The 22,614-nt window shown below is 51.8% G+C and overlaps 1 protein-coding gene across 3 annotated transcripts in view; it reads left to right on the forward strand.

The window, feature by feature from the left end:
• Positions 1-862: 862 nt before the first annotated feature.
• The window catches only part of ZNF710 (zinc finger protein 710), a 69,631-nt gene continuing 47,879 nt past the window's right edge, over positions 863-22,614 (forward strand). The window contains exon 1 of one of the 3 annotated variants that reach the window (XM_047086748.1): positions 863-1,088. The gene's annotated coding sequence lies outside the window, so the exon portion shown is untranslated. Of the gene's footprint in view, positions 1,089-2,420; positions 2,490-14,792; positions 15,316-22,614 lie in introns of those variants that run through there. The other 2 variants (XM_047086746.1, XM_047086747.1) reach the window with 2 other exon arrangements.

The raw sequence follows: 22,614 nt of genomic DNA on the forward strand, positions 1-22,614 counted from the left end.
TACAAAGCCTCAGCGAGGGCCACGTGTGCTGGCGGCCAGGTCCTCAGCATCCAGCACGGGAGCGGGCACAGAGTAGGGACTCGGCAAGCATTTGTTAAATGAATGTTTGATGATCAGAGCTGCGTTTTGCTTTGTTTGGAGGACACAGCTGAGGTGCGCTGAGCGGGGGGAGTATATAAATAATGACAGCAATGTGGCTTCCCTTCTATCCTATTTAGAGGGCTTAGTGGGCGAGTGCGCTGGGGTCATCCCGGGCTCAGTGCGCTGATGGGAAAACCATGGTGTCCCCCTGGCTGAAGCAGTCTCCGGCTACTGTCTTCTCACTCCCAGTCAGAAACAAACCACGTTCTGAGCGACTAGAGTCATTGCTCACAACACCGGGAGCCGGTTTAGGGTGGGGCGAGGGGCAGTGGCCTTGGGGCTCCAGTCTCTAAAGGCCCGGGCCTCTGGGCTGGGGGGGAGGGGTGAAGAGTGGCAGGTCCCGTCCCCGGGAGGCTGCAGTCACTGGGGGAGAGACAATGGGGCTCAGCATCTGCTCCCCGCTGGGAGAAGGGACCCTCCAGTGAAAAGCCAGGGAGAGCAGGGAAGTGTGGGAGGAATTGATGAGGAGAAGGGGTGGAGCCAAGGAGAAGCAGCCGGGAGGAAGGAAGAGAAGGGGAAGGAAGAGAAGAGGGAGGGGTGAGGATTCAGGCTTTCCTTCCTCTCGGTGACCCGGTCCCGGGCTGCAGCCCGCTCCGGCATTGTTTCCTGCGGAAACCCTGGGGGCCCACGGAGACCTCACGTTTCTCCCCAGCCCCTTGGCGGCAGCCCCCGTCCGTGGGTCAGGCATCCAGCAGGTGCTCAACGCTTACTTGGGAAAATGAGAAATGTGGCCAACTTTGCTCAGGGAACTTTTCCCTTGCCTTCTCCCCACTTCTCCGGAGAAGCTGAGGGCAGAGCAGGTCTTGGGAGCACGCCCAGGCGCCCCATGAATAATTGACCCTTCCTGGCGGCTCTGCCCGGCTCAGTCCGAGGACTCCAGACCGGCCCAGCGTCGGAGTCGAGAAGCGGCTCCGAGTGGCGGGCGTTCGGGAGGTTGGAAGCCGAAGGTCCGGCCTGCCCGGGGAGCGGGGTCTGGGGGGTGGGGGGGGGACGGGGGGAGGCCAGGCGGTGGCAAAGCCCGCGGCCCCGCGGGGAGGCGCCTGGGGCCCGACCCCCCGCGCCGCGAACGGCCACGCCTCGGCGCCCCCCAGCCTCGCTCCCGAGGTGGGGGTGGGGGGCGCGGCCCAGGCCCCGGGATCGGAGAGCCCTCGGGGGCGGAGGCGCGGCGGGGGGTGGGGGGGGGCGATCCCAGCGCCTCCTCCGAGCCCCTTCCCACCCCGGCCCCGGCGCTCGCAGCCCGCGCCGCTCCCTCGAGTCTGGCCGTCCAGGGCTCTGCAAACAGCTGTTTAAAGGCTCTTTTACAGTTCAGTGCTCTGCGGGGATGTTTGTTCCAAGCCCATCTGCCTACTTTAAAAATATATAAGTAAAGAACACACCCAGCCTTCCACCCCTGGCTGGGGAGGGGCGGACTCGGCGGCCCCCGCCCGCACTTCGGAAGGAGCCGGCACCCAGCCGCCGCCGCCGCGGCCCCCGCCCCCGCCGACCCTCCTCTCGGGAGGACGCCCCGGGCTTCCCAGGGGGGAGGGGGCGCGCAGCCCCCGGGCCCCCTTTGTGCGGGGCAGGGCCGGGCCCCCCATTTCCATGCGAGGTTCAGACGCTCCCCCTCTCCCCCGCTTCAGTTAATCTTTGTTCCCCTTTTCTGCTGAGAGGAGAAAAAAAAAAGAGAGAGAGAGAGAGAAAGAAAAGGAGGAAAAAAGGCGTGACTTGATTTTCAAACGAAACTCCCACAGCAAACAAAACCCTTTTAGAGAAATAAGAAAGGAGGAAGAAGGAAGAAAAGAGGGAAGAAAAAAAAAGGAGAAAGAAAACCCTCCAGGCTTTCAATTTGAGTGGGAGAGTTGAACCGAAAGAAAGAGAAAGAAAGGAAGAAAAATCCTCTCTGCGGTAGAAAGAGAAAAGAAAACTTGGGCTGACAGGAGGGGGGTGCTGGAGGGGGGGGTGGAAGGAAGTGAGAAAACAAAAGAGAGATAAAAGGGCTGCTTTTCTGTCTCTCTTCCTCTGCGAGCTGGGTTAGGAGGAGCTGTTTTGCATCCCTTCACGTCAGCCCTGCCTCATTCCCTTCTTCCAGGGAGGGAGAGAGAGCGAGCGAGCGAGAGAGCGAGCAGGAGGGAGAGAGAGGAGAGGGAGAGAGGAGGGGGGGAGAGAGAGGGAGAGAGAGAGAGAGAGAGGGAGAGAAAGAGAGGAGCCGGAGGGAGGGCGGCAGGAGCAGGCGGCGGGCGCGCGTGGAGGCGGGCGGCGGGCGCGCAGCAGCAGCCCGGGCGGTGGGCAGCCAGGAGCCCCCGACCCGGCCCCGGCCCCGGCCCCGGCCCGCCGAGGGCCCCCAGCGCAGGAGCCGCGCCCGGACCAGGGTGAGTGTCCCGCGCGGCCCCCCGGCCCCCGGCCCCGCAGCCCCGGGCGGCGCGCCGGCGGGGGCGCGGGGGGCGCGGGGGTGGGTCGAGGCGGCGGCGGCCGACCCGCCCCCCGCCTCTCCCCGGGGACGGCCGCGCGCAGGCCCGCGCCGCGCTGCAAACATGTCGTCTTTTCCTTTCACTTCCACATTCCCTCATGCCGGGGAGCTGGAGGGAGAGAGGGAGAGCCGGGGAAAGAGGGAGAGATGGCGTCTGGGGGGGGGGGAGGGGGAAGGGAGGGAGGGAGCGAGCGAAAGAGGGCGAGAGCGAGGAGAGCGCGCGAATGAGAGAGAGAGAGAGAGAGAGAGAGAGAGAGGGAGAGAGAGAAGCAGAAATGAAAGGAAAGCGCCGCGGTGGCGGCGGCGGCGGCGGCGGCGGAGCGGGAGGCCGGGGAGGCGGCGGCGGCGGCGGCTCCCGGGCCCGCACGTGGGTGTCCCGGCGCCCCGCGCGCTCCCCCCGCACCCGGCCCGGGACTCAAAGTTTCACCCCCTCGCCGCGCCGCCCCGCCCCTGCGGCTGCCCACAAACTTTATTCTCCGGTGCGGGGGGGGGGGGTTGGGGGGACGGTTACGGCGCGTCCCCGCCGTCCCGGGAGGGGGGGGGTGGTGGTGGCGGGGGAGGGCCGAGCGGACTGAGGGAGGGGGCTGGGGGTGCCCCCCGAGGGCAGCCGGCGGCCGCACGTCGTGCGCTGCGGGACCCCCGCCTGGCCGGCGTCGGGGCGCCCCGGGCCGGGGACCTGTTGAAGGTGCACGCCGGCTGGCGGGGTCCCCACGGCCTGTCCCTAGCCTCCCTAGTCTCAGTTCCCCTTCCTCGTTGCCCACTCGCCGTCTGCTCGCGGTCATTTTCCTAATTGGACGGAGCTGTGGGGTGTGATCGCCGGCGTCAGACGGGGGGGCCCCCCGAGGCTGCCGGGTGGGCGCGGGGACCCGGGTAGCGACGGGGCAGCCCCTGCAGGCGCGCAGATCCCACAGACCCGGCCCTAGTGCCACCGCCCCCCTAACTGCGGACTTGCTAACTAGTGCGTATCGGGGTTTTTTTTCCAACTTGCCTTTTAAGATGACTTTTATGGTCGCAGCAACTGCTTCCCTCCAGTCTGAGCTGTACTTTGGGAAGATTTAAGAGGCCAGGGCGGTGCTTGCGTGGGTTTTAACTAACCCGAAACGGTCCTTAATGTATCTGCCTCTCAGCTCTGCGTTGGTTGGGGCGAAGGCAGAGCCGTAGCCTGGGTGCGTTTTCACTGGGACACTGCGAGGTGCCCGTCCTTCCCCGTCGGAGCGGTCCAGCGAGTGGCCATCCTGGGGGCCCACCTTCGGGCTGCCGGGCCGAGCGCCTAACTGCTAAGGGCACTCTGAACGCCTTTATTTCTGGGCAAAATGGAAACTCCTAGCCGGTGTCGACCTGGAGGGGACGGTAGCCGGGTCCCGTGGGTGCCTGGGAGAGTCACAAAAATTCCCCCACAGGTGTGCAAAGCAGGACTTTGCACCCTTGGGGGGTCACCCAGCCAACTTTGAAGCTACTCTTTGAGTCCTGCCTTTGTACACGTGTAAGCAAAACCAGTCAAAGTTCATTTCTGCCAAGTAGAGGGCCCCTGGGCCTGCATCCCTGTTGTGCTCTTATCAGGGGCCTTTAAAAGACCTGCCGGGTCTTGTGGGAGAAGGGAAGAAAACCACCCCTAATTGCCATTAGACATCAGAACATGTATTTTTAGTGTTTGCGATCAAGCCATGGGCCTGTCTGGTTTTGATTTTTGAGACCTAGCATGACTGTATGTTTCTTGTTTGTTTTAAGTGAATATTGTTTTCTAGAGCTTTCTTGGTGGTTTTGTCAACCGGCGCATGGGCCACATGTCACCCTGTGCCAAGCACCTGTTTGAGCCCTAACTGGTCACCTATAGTTCCAGCTGCATTAGTGCTCCAGAAACCTGCAGGACCTGGCTTCCTCACATGAGGGCAGTGGGAGAGAGCAGCTCTCTTTTGAGTAGGGGGGTGTTGGACATTTGGGTCACATTTTCTTTCCTCCAGGCTCGCCTGGAGGGAGACGCAGTGAGTTGAAGTGAGAACAGATGTTCACTCTTCTCTGGGCAGATTCCTAGGTGAGTCCTTGTCCTGTGGTGTGCGGCCAGCAGGCCGTTTGTTCTGTACTTGGGTCACCTCCATCCCGACCAGGCATTTCCTACCGGGGAGACTTATTTTAGGCTCGCTGTCTGGAGACCAGGAGACAGACAAGGTCTGGGATGGTTTCCGAGGGGACAGAAGGGAGACTAATGGGACCACCAGAGGTTTTGCACGACTTCTATTTTAGGTTTGCCTTGCGGCCCGGAGATATTTCCATCTGAGTTTGCTCAAGTTCGAAGGTAGAAGGGAGGAAGTAAACAAAGGAGGAGTCAAGTGTATCCCAGAGGATGCTCCCCACAGGTTCCTCACTGGGCTTGCTCCCCCACCAGGTGCCAGGGCAGGGGCTCATGTTGCTGACTGAAGGAATCTCTGCATCTGCCGAGTCTCGTGTTAATGACGGTTGGTCTCAACCCTGAGACTTCAAAGCCGGAAGACACTGTAGAGATGGCCTAAAAGAAACTGAGGCATGAGAAAAGCTCCATGCCTGGGGCTGTGCTCTAAGTGGCAGTGCCAGTACCTGAACCAGAACTTTCAGAGTCCATTTCCGGGGCTTTTAAACACACGGCCTTGGCCTCTGTTCTCGCTGGGGATCCCGAATCAGGCTCTGTCCAGAGAGTGTGGCTCGGAGACCATGAAACCGTGGGCGTATGCTCCCTGCATGAGACGGGTAAACAGGGCACTTTATTGTCCAGCTCTGTTACACACATACTATTCCAGAGGCTTTGACGGGCCAGTGTGACTACTAAGGGACACCAGGAACAAAGTCTGCCAGTTCAGTGAGGCAAGCGGTTTAGTTCTCGGGGTGTTCCCAAGTCACACTCGGCACTTTTTGATCCGAGTGCTTCCTTCGTGCCCTGTTCTTGTGTGTGATTTATTTAGGATTGGTCTGCGGAGAAGAACGGGGGCGTAAGGAAGAGCCAGAGACCTGAACCGACGTCTCTTCGTGGGTTAGCTCTCCTACTAGAATGTCAGCTCGTGAGGGTAGGAGGTCTGTGTTCGTGGCTAAGCCCCTGTGCTCCGAACAGGGCCTGGCACATGGTGGGCCCTCGATAATCCTTGGTGAATAAGTGGACGGGGCATTAGGAAAAAGACCTCCCTCCCAGTAGGAACCCACGAGTGACACACAGAGGTGGGGACAGGGAGGTGATTGATGGGACCTGCAGAGTTTTGCAGTGAGTCATGGCTTCAAACGAGCTCCAGACAGGTAAGGCAGGAGCAGCTGGGAAGAGTCGATCCTGCATAGGTGGAGCCACTGGGTGGAGATTGTGCAGAACAATAGAGACATCTTGAACTGGACTGGATCGCGGGAGAATAATAATAATCAGGGTATCTTGGGCCGGGCTTGTCTACATGCTTTGTGTATATCGTGTCCCTTAGTCCTTGCAGGTGCTGGTAGTAAATCGTTATTCCCGTCTGGCAGATGGGGAAACTAGAGCCCAGAGGAGTTGAATAACTTGCCCAGGGGCACAGAGCTGATACCTGAACCCAGGCTGACTGACTTCAGATTTTGCCTCCCTACAGTGACAATTGAGGTCAGGGATCCCTGCCCACACCAAGGAGCCGGGCATTCAGGGCTTTGGGGTTCCTCGAAAGGATGGCAGCAGAAACACTGAAAAAGAAATTGTTGGTCTGCAGTGGAGCGAGGCTGGTCAGGGAGCCTGCCCTCCGCTTCCCTTTGCCGGGACCCGCACACGCGCTCGAAGGCCATTCACCCAACGCAGACTCGAAGGGGTACTTCTTTGGGAGGCCTCCCTGTCCCCCGAGCAGAGTGGCTAGCACCAGGTCGGGACTGTTTTGCACTCGATAAAGATTTAGGAGACTTTTTCTTTTCTTAAGCATGCTTTTCGACTTCAATTTTGGCTGGCATGTGTTTGAAACCGGCGGGGATTTTAAAGCTAGAAGTGTCGCTGTCGGCCTTGAGGGCTCCAGAAAGTGTTTCCCACACGTGTAAACCCTCCCTTCCTGACCCAGGATGCCTGGTCCAGGCTCTTCCAGACCACAACAGCTACCCTTTCATTGACGGTGTGATTTACCAGCCTCTGTGCTGGGCCCGACCTCATGGAGCTTGTAGTCTCCCTGGGAGACAGACACTGAACTAATAATTACACAAATACTCTTTAATTACAGTTGTTATAAACGCTTCAAAGGGAAAAGTACAGAGGCCATGGGAGCTGATAATCAGGGAGGATGAGGGAAGGGAGGCTTTCCTGAAGAAAGGGCATTTAAACAGCCACAGGAAAAAGGTGGGTGAAGAGGCCTTAGCCAGGGTGGGATAGTCCGTTAACCTTGATGTACACCCCGGGCCCTGCACCCGCAGCACCAGCATCGTCTGCCCGGCCCGCCCAGGAGCTTGTTAGCAATGCATAATCTCCGGCCCTCAGCAGACCTGCTGAATCTGCATTCTAACACGACTCACCTGCGTGGTAAAGTCTGAGAAATGCCAAAGGAATCAAAGTTCTGAACGGGGAGGGAGGGGGGCGATTCTCGGCTTGGCTGTGAATGAGTTGGATGACCACGGGAGAGTCACTTCTCCGGTTAATGAGGGAATTAGATCATCTCGCAAAGTTCCTTCTGGCTTCTGTCATCTCTGGCTTTTGCTGGTGTGTGCTGTTTCCAAGCTTATTAAGAGTGAGGGCCTGGGCGTCCACACCATCCACCTCTGCGGTGCCTCTGGTGGGCCCGCCCCCCCCCCCCCCCCAGCAGGCGCTAGTCCGTGTGGTGGTCTGACTTCCCATAAAGGCTGCAGAGCGGCCAGACCGGCAGAGCTTTGGGGAAGGATCAGAATAATTCGCAAAGAGCGTGTGGGGCTTTGTTGCACGCAGAGAGATTGTCTTAAGGTGACCCAGGGAGGATTTGGCCTGAATCGAGAGAAAAAGTGTTCAAGGGTCAGAAGGGCTTTGGGGAAGAAAGGTATACCATTTCTGCCAAAAGTGGAACCTAAAACGAGGGAGTTGCTCAATAGTTCCTTGCCTGTGAACATAATACTTTAAGAATGGCCACGGAGTGTTGTGCCTGAGATCCTCACATCAGTGTGGAGAGGACCAGAGGGCCAAGGCCAGTGGTGCTGGAGCCTTGCAGTCTGGGGAGGGTGGGGGAGGGAGGGCTTCGCTTGTGCACGTGCAGCCGTGCAGAGTGTTGTGTGGACGTGTGCGTGCTTTTGCCGGCCTCAGAGGGACCTGCGACTTGCCCGAACTAGGGGCAAATGCCTTTCTTAGCTCATTGCACCCAACTCTCTTCCTACACAGCACTTACTGTGGACCAGGCACCATCCTAAACACTTTCCATATATCCGCTCATTTAGGATGAATAGCTTTCTGGAGGTCACGTGTCAGAACCAGGCCTGGCACTGGACGGTTGGGCCCCAGAGTCCCGGCTCACAAAGCCTAACTTCCTAGCAGGGCAGGTGGGACTAGGGGAGAGCACTTTTAGGAGAATGGAAATTGAGATGACAAAGGTCCCTAGGTTACAAGCAAGTGTCTCCCAGGGGCGCCTGGGTGGCTCAGTCAGTGGAGCGCCCGTGACTCTTGGTTTCAACTCAGGTCATGATCTCGCGGTTCATGAGTTCAAGCCCCGCGTCGGGCTCTGCGCTGACAGCGTGGAGCCTGCTTGGGATTCTCTCTCTCTCTCTCTCTCTCTCTCTCTCTCTCTCTCTCCCTCGCTCTCTGCCCCTCCCCCACTTTCTCTCTGTCTCCCTCAAAATAAATTAAAAACAAAAAACCAGGTGTCTCCCAACTGCGCGTGCATAAGACAGAAAAGTTTTTCCCCAGGTTGCCAGGCTAGCCCACGAGAGTCTGTGTCACTACTGGGCCTAAGTCATTTTGTTTGCTTAGAAAAAAGAATTAGGAAACAAGACAGCCGCAGCACTGCAAGCTAAATGAAAGATTCTAGATTCGGCCAGAAGATGCTTGAAGAAGTGCACTGTCGAATAAGGGGTGGGGTGGTAGCAGGAGATTGGGACAGATTTTGAAAGGGGGATGAAAGGATATTAGAAGCCAAAGCAGGGCCAAAAATGTATGTCGAATCGGCAGCTTCCAAAGGTAAAATGGACTGGTTCTCATTACTTACTAATTAATGCGTGTAGCTCACAGACCTGACCCTTCCCCCATCCCTAATGCCTTACCCCCAAGTGCAGAGGCCTTGTGTTTTCTCTTTAATTCATTTCTGTGCTATTTGAATTTTTATCAGTGCGTATGATCTTTATAATTCATATACTTATAAATGGAGGGAAGGACTGTTAGAAGTGGGTTGACCTCTAGGGGGGTTTTAATTCTGTCTTCTATAACCGTCATCCTAAAGGCGTCTGTGATATTAAATATATATGCTCTATTGTGTGTATATTTTGGGAATACTGAGAGAGGTGTTGGAAGCGGGAGGATTTTCAGTAAAGTCAGAAGCTGAGACCAGGGAATCCCAATGTAGCCTGACCACCTTCCCTTTCTTCGTTCCATACCCTCAGTGTGTAATAAATAGGGAATCAAGGTCAGGTAGGAAGGATCGCCACAGAAAGCGGGAATGTCCACCCTCCAGATTGACAGGGGAAACTATGACTTCTGTAATGACTCTTGGTTCAGTGTGGTTTGTCTTCTGGTCATGCCCGAATGCCATCTATGACCCCATCCCATTCCCAGTGGGGCAGCCGTGGAAGAACGGGGTTCCAGATGGGGAGGCTATCCTGCAGGTGTTCGGTAAGAAACAATAGCCGAACTTCAGTGGTGGTTTTATGCACCACGTCAGAATGTCCTCAAAAGGACCACATCCAAGCCGGCCTCTTGAAAAGCATCAGGTTCCCTTTGGAAGCTGGTGGTGCTGGTAGGTCAGCCCCACCCTGCGATGTTTGATCGTGGGGCCCCCGAGTTTACATGCCTCCTCTCCCATCAGGGCTCCGTTCACTAGCCACAGACCACAAGTGCGCTGTGGACTTGCTATTACCAGGAAGCAGGTCACCTCTGAAATTCTGAACTCTTCCCATCTCCCCACTGCACTTCCCTCCTTGAACACCCCTGCGCCAAGCTGGGAAACCTATGCCTACCCACCGGGGCAACATGTCTACCATCAACCCCATCCCTAGATCCCCTGTGTCCTGCCCTGGCTGCCCCGTAGGCCTGAGCACCCCACATCCTCCTGTGCCCTAATTCCCTGCCTACAGATACAGACACACCTGTCTCCCTCCTCTTTGGCCCTGCTTCTCCCCAACCCACTTCCCGTGTCACTCCACCCAAAACTTCACAGAGAAGAGTTCACCCTTTCTGTCCCTGCTTCCTCTCCCTCTCTCCTCTCCAGCTCCAAAACAGCAGAGTATTTCAACCCCCACTCCAACCTGCTCTTGCAGAGGCCCCTGACCCACCCCCTGAGCATGCATGGCAGTCCCTTTTGTGGCCTCTGCTTACTTGACTTCTCCATGGCAAATACTGGCTCGTCGCTCTGGGCCCTCCTCTTACGTCTTACTGTTTTCTGCCATTCCCTCCTCTCCCGCCAACACTTTGGTGCCTCGGCCATGGTTCTCTGCAACTTTTTCCCCTTCTGTCCTTATGGTTTCAGTCTGCAAGGCCAGGACTCTTGTCCTGTATCTATCTCTGTCTTCATGTCTCCTACACACAGTTCAGAGCTGGGTTTACATTGGTTATAGTTTTGGATACGTGTGGATTTCTTTGTACCATCTTATTTTGTGTTTTCTGTTTCTTCTTTCTCGGATTCTTTGTTCATTCTTTAATTAAAAAAAAAAAAAAAAAGATTTTATTTTTAAGCAATCTCTACACCCAACAGGGGGCTCGAACCCGCAGCCCCAGGATCAAGAGTCGCACGTTCCACCGACTGACTCAGCCAGCCGGGCTGTTCATTCTTTTAAGTTGATTAAAAGATTTTTTTTTTTTCCCTTTCTTTCCTTCACTGTTTTTTTTCTTTACGGCTTTGCAGCTTACACACACTGTTTCTATTCTTTTGATGCTTGCAGACTGCAGAAGATTTAAAGTTAGTTGGTGTCTGTCTCTTCTCAAATAATGCAAGGACCTTGGGAATGCTTTCTGTAAAGTCACTGTTGGGACACATGCAGTCGTCACCCAGTGGTTTAGCTGCATCGTGTTTCTCCCTTCAGTTCCACAAACCGGGCATTTATTTTTAATGTTCTATACAGTTAGCCTTTGCTTTCATTTTCTGCATATTTTCCATTTTGCTTACTTAACGTTTCTCCTTGCATCTCAGACCTACTTTCTGATATCACAACATATGGTGAAGATCCTCTCATCGTAAACTTCTCGTTCCTGTTTGGCTCACGTTTTATGTCATCCTTACTGTTACTGTTCTAGTGGGTATAAAACATTAGCTTGCCAGTTATCTTCCCTAAGTGTTTAAAGATAGTTTTCCATTGTCTTCTGGCCATTGTTGATGTTGAGAAGTTGGTGGCACAATTATTGTTCCTCGTAGGTAATCTCTTCTCCCTGGTTGTTGTTGTTGGTGGTGGTGGTTTACATGTGTGTGGGTATGCGCTCATTCGTATGTTTTGCAGTTCAATATTATTTACTTAGGAGTGGATTAGATTTTATTTGGCTAAGGATTCGTTGGGTTTTCTGAAACCAAAGGTTGGTGACTTTTATCAGTGCTAGAGGCTTTTCAGCCATTAGCTCTTGGAATATTGTCTCTCCATCATTATCTCTCTCTGGCCTCTCTTTTGGGAACTCCAGTTAGATGTGTTTTGATCTTATTTCTATATGTCTCTTAACTTTCTCATTTGCAATCTTTTGGGTTTTTGGTAGTGTTTTCTGGGGAATATCTTACTTGTCTTCCAGCTTCTTAATTCTCTCTTTAGTTATCTCTAATCTGTTTGGTCCACCCACAGAGGTATTTTTAGTATCAGTATTAACCCACAAATTGTAATATATTTGATGTGTTTCCATTGCAGTTATTATTTTTGATGCTCATGATTTGAGTTGTTTTTTTTTTAAGTTTATTTCTTTATTTTGAGAGAGAGAGAGAGGGAGAGAGAGAGAGAACAAACGCACATGTAGAAGGGACAGAGAGAGGGAGAGAGAGAGAATCCCAAGCACGCTCCGCACCATCAGCATGGAGCCCGACGTGGGGCTCAGACTCATGAACCGTGAGATCATGGCCTGAGCCAAAGTCAGACGCATAACCGACTGAGCCACCCAGGTGCCCCTTGGCTTTGGGTTTTTAACCTGGATGATTATATTTTTGTATTGCTGTGTTTCTATTCTATCCTTTCCTAATATGCCTGGTGATTTGTGTTTTTTAAATAATCTCTTACTCCTTAGTTGTGTTTTTAATTCTCCATTTTATTGATCACATTAAACATACTTATTTTGTACTCTGTATCCAGTAATTCCAATACCTGAAGTGTTTGCAGGTATAGTTAGTTCTGTTGTGTGCTGCTTCTGCTGGTTCCCGCTCTTGAGGGCTTGCTTCCGTATGTGTCTCGTGATTTTTGATTGCAAGTTTATGTTTGTTAGAATTCTATCTGTGAGAATTCTTCAAGGTATGGGATGAAAGTACATTCTTCCACAGAGGATATGCTGCCTTCTACAACAGACACCTTCAGGCCCTCCAGATGGGTCCATTTGTTTATAATTCTTAGTGTGTAGTTTTGAGGGCCTGCCAATGACCACAGATCCTCAGAGGAACTTTTTTTGAAAGTCCACCCACAGCTAACGCTAAGCCTGATTACTTCCCTCCTGGCTGTATACCACCAGACACCCCACTTTGTCTCATTGTTCCCCTATTGCCAAATACTTTCACTTCACATTTGGACAAGTCCTGGTCACGCCAGGCCCAGTTAAAAACTGTGAATCTTCTGAGCCTTCCCCATGCCGTCCCTTGCAAAACTGACCTGTTCTTCCACATCCATTGGCCACTGTTCCCTTACCGCTTAGTCTATAGGTGTGTGTGTTTAGTCCCCATGCTGGACTCCGAGCTTCTTGAAGACTCAGAGCTGTTATTTATTTCTGGAGCCCCAATGCCTAGTTCCCTGTTGGTCGTGGTAGTGGCTTAGTAGATCCCTATTGATTGAGCAGAATTTATGGCAAAATCAATTCTTCTCCTCTTCTTGGGTAGTAATTAAAGAAAAAAAATCCAAGCGCTAACCCACCCTGTAATCTTGGACAAGTCTAGTTCACCCTTTTGGATCTCAGCGTCCATACCTATGAAATGAAAGGATGCTTCTAAGGTCTCTACTTGTTCTAAGATGCCGAAATTCACCACCGCTTGTATGGTTATCAGTCACGATAACGTGGACCAGCCCTTGGCTCACAAACGGAACGAAGGCATGTGAGGACCATGGAGAGAAAGAGCATGATGTGAGGCAATTGGGCAGGATTTGGAAGAGAAAAAAGACAAGGGACTTAGAGGTCAATTAAAGGTAAATTAATATGACATAAAGATGGCATTTTAAAATTTGTGACTTGGGACAACAACTTGATGGCCTTCTAAAAAAACGAGCACATTATAACACAGTATATTTCAGATGGCTTAGAGTTGGTAAATATAAAAAATGAATTCAGGAAAATACTAACTGTGACTTAAAACCCAGAAGTCATAAAGGAAGAGATTAATATACTTGTATGCAAGGAAAAAATTTCCGTGTGGCTAACATCATCATAAATGGAGTCAAAAGAGTCTGCTAGTTCGCAAAACTAGGGGACCGTTTTTGCAACGTAGGTCGTAGATATGAACTGGTTTCCTTAATATCTCAAGAACTCCTACAAATCATTAAGAAAAAGACCATCAACTCAATTTGTTAATGTTTTGTTTATTTATTTATTATATTTTATATCTTTTTTTTTACGTAGCTCTACACCCAATGTCGGGCTCAAAATCACGACCCCAAGATCAAGCATTGCATGCTCCACCAGGTGAGCCAGCCAGGAGCCCCGCAACTCAATTTTTAAAATAAGCTAAGAACATGGGCAGTTCACAGAAAAGGAAATACAAATGGCACTTAACCATCCCACTACTAATTAGAGAAATGGAAGTCTACTATGGAGAAGTGACACTGGGAACAGATATTCTGATAACTGTTGATAGAGCACACAGTATACAGAGAGGATTTTTATTCAAAAGTCTCTGTTGTATAGAGACGATAATTTATTAAAATCAAAAGTGCATGAGGTGCACCTGGGTGGCTCGGTCGGTTATGTGTCTGAACCTAGCAAAGCGAGTTCTTTGCTGTCGGCGCATAGCCTACTTCGGATCCTCAGTCTCCCTGTCTCTCTCTGCCCCTCCCCTCTCACACACGCACACTGTCTCAAAAACAAACTTAAAAAAATGTATTTGGAAAGAAAGAAGTTTGGGAGGAAAGAAAGAAGGGAGGGGAGAAGAATCTCACCTTTGCTCTGCATTTTCACTTAGGCTGTTTTAGTTATTACTCCCCTCAGCAACCCCCAGTGAGGTTACCATTTTTATAGACCAAGAAACTGAAGGCTGGAAGTCCGAAATGACTTGCCCAAGTTCATGGACAGAGCCTTGGAAACTGGCCTTGAATCCAGTTCTCACTCCAGAACCGTTGGGCTCCTGTCTGTAGATCAGCTTCTTGTTTTGGGGTTTTTTTTCTGGTTTTCGTCCTTTATCTCGAGGTGCCATCTCATTGGTCAAAGCCCAGTGACCCGTACACCGTGGCCTGAGGCCCACCCCTCCCGAGGGAGTGGATGTGCACTTCTGTCCCACCTCCCCCAGCTGGCTCGCTGGCTGACAAATGCCTATGGGGCAAAGCTCAGGCAGTAGGTGGTGGAGCCAGCCCAGAACCCAGCCAGCCACATCAGACACAACGAGGAGGATTAGGGATGGGCTTTGCAGTCCTACCTTTGAAGTTCCCAGCTTTTATCAGAGTGTCTGAACCTTCACATTATTTCAAGGGAGCTTTTATTACTGTCTGTGGACTGGCCTCAGGTAGGTACCAGCTGCTGCCAGGTGCCGAGGGAACACTTCCTGGTGCCTTAAGCTGGTGCCTTCGCTTTGTTATATGGCAGAGAAGTTTTTCGGGCTAAAGGCACTGGGTACTTAGAAGATTCTGGAAGAAAAAAAAAATTTCTGTTTCAACTTTTCTATCGAGAGGTGCGATGGGATGGCATCCCTTTAATTAAAGGGAAGGAAAAGTGCTTTCTCGCTTTATTCTCTTTTTTTTTTTTTTTTTTTTTTTGTCTCACAGAAACACCTCCTCTGCTGTTTTCAAAGTAGAGTATTGACTGCTTCCTTTTTGTCAAGGAGAAATGCTGTAGGAGAACAAAGCTAAAGGTGTTGGCCGTATATAATACGAGGCTGTAATTTATAGGTACGGCTTCACCCGGGGGAAGAATTTGATGTCTTTAAGAGATACAAAAATCATCCAGCACCACCTGTCCTGGGGCGTGGTGTCATATTTATTTGCAGAGTTGGAGTCGTCATTTCTTAAGGAAAAAGCAGGGCTCGTGGGGGTAAGAAGTCTTCGGGATCCCGGGGTCTGAGCCGACCTTCCAACTCCCTGTCACTGTGCTACTTGGCATCTTTACGAGGGATGCATCCTAATGACCCACCCTGTCCATTTTTGTTTGTCGGGCTGGCGGACGTGGAAGTGCCCTGAACGTCACGGAGCTGTCCCCACGTGAAGTTCGTACCCAGCTGTTTGCTGAACGCGTGAACAGATAGGAGGCGCCCGGTAAACGTGCCTCAAACGGACACATTTTGATATTGGAGGTAGACTTTAAAGCTTTCGATCATAAAGAGGACTCGAGAAACGTAGACGTCTGCCATTATGCTTCCGTGGATTTTCCTGACTCTTGAATAATTGTGTCCCATGGAATTTTTCCTTCCTTGCGCTGTAGGTCATCTCTCTTTAGACAAAGGCCAACTTCTGTAAATGGTACACTCTGTGCTCTTACTGACTCTCCCCAGCAATCCCGTCCATTATCTGCCTGTGTTCTAGCTCATTCTCCAGAAAAACTTCCATGTAACGTCAGCCAAGTTCTTTTGCTTTGGTTACAAAGGCTTGTGAGAATTTCTCTTCCAAACCCCTGTTTTAGAGCTTTTGTACCTGGGTGGTCAAAATTCATTCCCTAGCACCAGGTAGATTAACAGATCTCGGCTCAGGAACTGGCCTCTCTCTCTCTCTCTCTCTCTCTCCTTTTTGAATATACTGTCTCAAGAGATGGCCACTGCCCTGTCCTCCATGAAGGACAAAAGTAACGTTTGTTTTGCCTTTTCGCACCTTGGCCCCTCGGCTTGCTGTCCTCTTCCTCCCCTGGTGACAATTATTCGAAGGAGCTAGACAGGAAAGTGGACTTCTGGCTATTCTGGGGGAGTTGGCTCTTTGCTTATGACTCACACCCTCCCTGTACTCATTCAGGCCTCCTGGAGGTTTTCATTCCCCTTCACTGGAAACTACCCCTTGTTGAAAATATTCTTAGGTGGTTTTAAGATGTCTCCATTCAGGGTTTGGGTTTTTTTTATTATTATTTGTTTGTTTGTTTTTTCAATTCCACTCCAGGTTCGAATGTCCAAGGAATGAGAGGTCTCTTGACTCCTGGATCTCTTCCTTTTTGTTTTTTTAAGAAAATAGATTTTATTGATTTTTTTTTCTTGTTACAAAGAGATTTATGTTTTTTGCAGAAAATTTAGGAAATATAAACAAGCAAAAAGAAGAGAGCAAAAACCATCTATAATTATTAATATTTTAGTATATTATATACCCTTCCAGCATATGTTTTTTAATTAAAATGAGATCGTACCGTGTGTACCTTCATGTTGCTTTTTTTTCTTAATTTCCTTTTTTTTGCTTTTCCTTTTTTTGGGGGGGTCCTGTTTTCTTTATTCACTCTGCCAATTTCTTTTTTTTAATCATTAAAGCATATACATCTTTTTTTTTTTTTTTTTAATTTACATCCCAATCAGTTAGCATATAGTGCAACAATGATTTCAGGAGTAGATTCCTTAGTGCCCCTTAACCATTTAGCCCATCCCCCCCTCCCACAACCCCTCCAGCAACCCTCTGTTTGTTCTCCATATTTATGAGTCTCTTCTGTTTTGTTCCCCTCCCTGTTTTTATATTACTTTTGTTTCTCCTCCCTTATGTTCATCTGTTTTGTCCCTTAAAGTCCTCATATGAGTGAAGTCATAGGATTTTTGTCTTTCTCTGACTAATTTCACTTAGCATAATACCCTCCAGTTCCATCCATGTAGTTGCAGATGGCAAGATTTCGTTCATTTTGATCGCCAACTAATACTCCATTGTATATATATGCCACATCTTCTTTAGCCATTCGTCCCTCAGTGGACATTTGGGCTCTTTACGTACTTTGGCTGTTGTCGATAGTGCTGCTAGAAACATGGGGGGTGCGTGTGTCCCTTCGAAACAGCACACCCGCATCCCGTGGATAAACGCCTAGTAGTGCCATTGCTGGGTCGTAGGGTCGTTCCATTTGTAGTTTTTGGAGGAACCTCCATACTGTTTTCCAGAGTGGCTGCACCAGCTGGCATTCCCATTTTTTGCTTTTCCTTAACAATATGTGATCAAAATTTTCACTGAGTTAAACCTCTTCCTTCAAGTCACATTATTTTTTTATTTTAATTTTCAGTTCCGGTACAGTTAACATATGGTGTTGTGTTAGCTTCAGGTATGCAGTATAGTGATTCCACGTTTCGATACGTTGCAGAGCGCCCCTCCCCTCCAGCTCACTTTAAAGGGCTATCTTCTGAGCAGACGGACCATAATACATATAAGCAGACTCCTCCATTTACATTCTCTCCCCGTTTTCTCTCTTCTAAGGAATGCTGCAGCAAACATCCTTGGGCAGTTTTGCCCACGGCCTTGATTATTCCTTGGGACTTGTTTCTAGAAGGGAATCCCTGGGCCGAGGACCCATTCTAAAGGCTCTTGATTTAGAAGGTAATAGGGGCGCCTGGGTGGCGCAGTCGGTTGGGCGTCCGACTTCAGCCAGGTCACGATCTCGCGGTCCGGGAGTTCGAGCCCCGCGTCGGGCTCTGGGCTGATGGCTCAGAGCCTGGAGCCTGTTTCCGATTCTGTGTCTCCCTCTCTCTCTGACCCTCCCCCGTTCATGCTCTGTCTCTCTCTGTCCCAAAAATAAATAAACGTTGAAAAAAAAAATTTTAGAAGGTAATATTGCCCTCCAGAAAGACCGTATGCAGATTTTACTCCTTTGGGGTGAAGACTTAAGTCATTCTCTTTTAAAACCTGGCTGTGTGTTTTTCCCACATCCCTTTCCAAATGTTGAGCCCCTGTTTGTTACGAGTAAGTGGCCCTCCCATCCTCGAGGGCTGAGGCCTTTCTTAAGAGTCTCTGACTGCAGGCATCTGGGCAGGTGGGAAGCCCCAAGATGCCCATCCTTAGAATGCCCGGGACAGTGCTGGCTTTGAGGGTTCTGGAGTCTCTTGGGGAAATTTCTCGAAGCCTTTCTTCTAAGAGGATGCTCGTAAAACAAACATCCTACCCTAACGCCAGAGACCAAGGCTGCTCGTCGTGACCTGGGTTGGGGTTTGGGGTTGCGGGTGGGGGGATTTCCTATCCAGGCCCCGGAGTCTGTCCCGGAGGGAGTGCATCTGCCCAGACCTTCAGCCCTGGCAGCCTGACTCCTCCACCATGGCAGGGGGTGGGGGGGGAGACACCGCAGGGAGGTTTGATGGAATTACTGAGGAAGTAGCATTTGCTTAGGCTAAATCGGGCTTTCCTGTTCCAGCTCCACACTCTTCCCCCTTTTCGGCTCTCTTCCTCCTCCGTGTCAGCATGTTCTTTATGGTAGTTTTAGTTGGTGTGGCCGCTGAGGACCTTCCCGACTTCTTAGCTTTCCTCTTCGCCGCTGGTGACACCCAGGCTGGTGCCCACCTCCTGGATCTGGCACGTGCAGGCTGACCACTACTCTTTCCCTGCACCTGCTCTGCTGTGGCTCCCAGCCGCCCTCCACCCTCCAGTCCCATCCGAGGCCCGATCCCAGCCTGCCCTCCTTTCCCAGGCCTGGCAGGAAGGCCACCGGGGCTCCTGGAGGCCCAGGCTGCGCCCCCCGCCCCACCCAGAGACACAGCATGCCAGCTGCTGCCCGTCGGGTTACAAAAAAACAAAAACACGAAACTCACCCCCTTGAGAGGAGGGACGGACGTTTCTGTCTCTATGAACCTGTTCTGGAAATGAGAGGCGTGGGTTGGGAGAGGGAGGCTGGAGGTTTCCCTGGGGTGGGCTTTGTTTAAAATTTAATATGCTCTTCCTTTCTCTCTCGACCCATCAGCGATGGCTTCTAGGTCCTTTGTCATTTTGGCCCCGTTATCTGTCTGGTGGATGAGATCTCTTATCTGCCCGGTCCTGCCTCTCTTCCCTGAATGGCCCATTGCCATCCCCCACTCTCCGACTTGTGACACATGGTTAGATCCCATCCTGCTACCTCACATACGATGAAACTTGTCACTTTGCTTCTTAACCGATTAAGATCCGGGGAAGACGGGGGTCTGCTTTTGATGATGTTGGATTCACCCAAGGCGCAAGGAGTGGGCAACTTTGGTGTCCTGTTAGAGGGGGTGTGGAAGCCCACCCTTAGCAGGTGGAGAGTGCTGGGTCCCAGGGTGGGGGTCTCGGTTCCGGGTGGCCTCAGAGAGTCCTAGGTTTGCTCCCGTGCGTGGTCCAGCTTCTGCCCTGACACCTTCTCGGCCTAAGGGAACACAGAAACACAGAAACACAGAGCTGCTCTTTTTCCCACAGGCTGCCCACCAAAGTGGGCTCAGAGGCAAAGGGGAGGACGTTACTTCAACCCACAGGACTCAGGATCCCAGGAAGCATGACTCACCATCTCCTAGCCCCAGTGAGGCACAGCCTCCATGACCAAGCCTTGGTTTCATGGCCCGTGAAATGGGTTTACGAGCCTACTTTTTTTTTTTTATAGCTGTGCTCTGTGCTGTGTAACACATGGTTATCATTACTACCTGGGTACCAAAGGGCTGTGAAGTCCAGGGAGAGGCCTGTGCCACCCTGGATTCTCTTTTCTCTTACAAATCTCCTTATTCGTTTCTTTATGCCTTCATCAGATCCGCAAACATTTACCAAGCACCTACCGTGTGCTAAACTCTGTGATCTAAAGGGGAACGACAGGGTTTTTGTCCCCAGCAAGCCCTCAGCCAGAAGGAATATTAGAGAAGTAGACATGAGAACAGGAAGTGAGGAACGTGGTGGGGGCGGGGGTGTGTGCAAAGACTGCCTGGTGGAGGTGGTATTTAGCAGGGTCCCAGCAGACCAAGAGCAGGAGGAAGATCATTCCACTGGGTAACTAGAACATGCAAAGGCAGAAAGAACAGGCATGTTTGAAGACTTGGGCGGGGCGGGGGGGGGGGTGGTGTTGGTGTGGCTGGAAGGTAGGATGTGCAGGTGGGATGTTGGAAGATGGGGCTGGGGGTGTAGGTCGGGGCCGATCTGGGAATGTGTCCAAAGGCTTGGACTTAATCCAGAGGCCAGGCAGAGCCCCCAGTGGGTCCTGAGCAAAAAAAGCAACATGACAGATCACTGGCATAAACCAGGGGGACTTGGGGCTTGTGTTGTTGTTAAAACTCCATGTGGGGAAATCCCCTTAGAAATGTTGATCTGAGAGTTGAGAAACCCCTCAGAGGAATAAGTATGGCACTTTTGCCTGAATTCCTTCTCATTTCACCTAAAATTTCAGCTTTGTGCCAATTGTTTACAGATCATTTACAAAAGTACATTCTCTATGCTTCGTTGTTTCTCTTAAAACTCACCAAGAAAACAAAGAATACAAAATTAAAAAGAAAAAAAAAAAAACCCTCATCAAGAAATAACCCCAAGTAAAATTTTTCCACCAGGGTGTGTTCCTAATACATATTTATAGTTACCAAGTTGATTTGAGAATGTAGGAAGATCTTTTGAAATGTTGCCTGAGTGCATGAGATCTTCAGGCTCGGGTTCCCAGAATCTGGCAAAAGAAAGAAAAAGAAAACCAATGTTTGTTGAGCACCTGCTCTGGGCCAGGCATGGGGCTAGATTCTTTGAATTCAATAACCCTGCAAGAAACAGCATTCCAGACCCATTTCAGAGGCAAGGAAACAGGTTCACAAAGGTGGCCACTTTCCCAAGGGCTCGCACCTGTAAGGGATTTGAACCCACGGTGCGACTGAGTCCAGAGTCCACACTCCATCCATTTGAACCACCCTGCCACCTAGGGCATAACAGACCAGTAAAGCAGGAGATGGTAGAGGCTGGGCCAGATGAGCCACTGGAGAGCCTTTTGACTTCTAGATAAAAATTAGACCAAGGGGCGCCTGGGTGGGTTAGTCAGTTGAGCATCCAACTCTTAAGTTTAGCTCAGGTCACAATCTCACGGTTCGTGGGATCGAGCCCCGCATCGGGCTCTGTGCTGACAGCGCAGAGCCTGCTTGGGATACTCTCTCTCTCTCTCTCTCTCTCTCTGTCTCTCTCTCTCTCTGCCCCTCCTCCACGCGTGCCCTTTCTCTCTCAAGATAAGAAATAAATGTAAAAAGCAAACAAACAAACAGGAAACCACGAGCTCACTCCCTTTCTCTCTCTGTAAGTCCTTCTGCTGGCTGATGTGGCAAGAACACAGCTTTCCTGGAGAGCACTCTTCCAGAAGGCCGTGGCTGCAAGTCCTTGGCTGCACTCTGATTTGGGTGTTTCAGCCTGCCGTGTAGATGCTGCACGGAGCAGAGGGCAGGAAGTCGGTGCCTGGAAGTGGAGTCAGTTTTGAACGTAGACCTGTTTGAAGGTCACTGCCCAGAACCTCCAGGGTGGCGGGCAGAACTGCTTGGACAGAGGAAGAAACAGAGGCGGTGACAGTGGGACGGGGTTTTGGAGTAAGGATGTTCTTGGCTCTTTTTCCTGGTGGCATCATGGGACCCTCGTCCACACCCCTTACCTGAGCCAAAGCCAGGCAGCGAGCGTTCCCCAGAGACGACGTTGCTGGGAGCAGGGCACACCCGCGTCTCTCTGCCCGCGTCCGTCTTTGCTTGGCCACCTTGATCCGTTCCCGGTGGGGAAGGGCACTCCCTCAGGATTCTCTTCCCCGGCTTTCTAAGTGTCTCCTCCCTGTGACACAGGTGACCCCAGACTACCCACCAGACTGGGCAGCAGCTCGTCGGAAGCCAGGCGAGACATCTGAAGGTCCTCCCGGTCCCCCTTCCTCCCCAGCACGCTTTTCTCCCTCCTCCCTGCCGCCGTCTTCCAGGGCAGAGGGTTCAGGTCAGCGGGATTGGAGGGCAGGGAAACAGGAGAAAGACCCCAGTGTGAGGCGACTCCAGGTAATGAACGAGAGAGGGGAGTCAGCCCGGGTGGCTGGCTGGACTGGGGTGCTTGTGCAGTGCGCTCACTGGCCCACGGTTATCGAAGGGTGGTTCTCCCAGGAACTCCTGAACTCCCTCTCCCCTCCCTGCTTCCTTGTCAGGGTGGGCAGTCACGGAGCAGGCTTCTGGATCTCTCCGGATCTTTCAGTCTCCAGAGCCGCCGGTATTGGGGTGACCCGCGGAGCTGGTGGGATAGTCGAGGGGGAGGTCGGCCACCTTTTCCAGTTCCAAGGACTCAAATAAGAGTGGGGGTGGGGGAGGGGTTTGGCCAGAGTTGCTCCGAATTCAGCTCTGGGAGTTGACGTGGGGCTGAAAACGCATTTTGGGGGGTGGGGGGCGGGGTGGGAGTGGGCCTTTGAGACCATGTTGAGGTACTTGGATTTTGCTGTTTTTTCCTTTGAGGGATGGCTCCACCATCACAGTAATGAGGGGCGCCCACATGCGAGTGGGGACCCCAAAGGATGAGGGTGGCCCTCCTGGGTGCCCCCTGGGAATGAATGTCCTCTTCCAGAGGGGACCTCCAGCACCAGAGTGACTGGGTCCCTCACAAGGGCCACCGCTTTTAGGTGTTATTGCTGTTCGGGGTCCAAATCCAGTCATTCTTCTGGTTCTTCATGGTGATCTCCTTCACTCTGGCCGGGGGGAGCTTTGCAAAATCAGTTTCAGCCACAGAGCATTTCTGTCCCCAAACCT

The sequence above is a fragment of the Lynx rufus genome, unplaced genomic scaffold, assembly GCF_022079265.1.
Source record: "Lynx rufus isolate CCGP_SWC_20201006 ecotype Redwood Valley unplaced genomic scaffold, mLynRuf1.p SCAF_21, whole genome shotgun sequence".
NCBI lineage: Eukaryota > Metazoa > Chordata > Mammalia > Carnivora > Felidae > Lynx > Lynx rufus.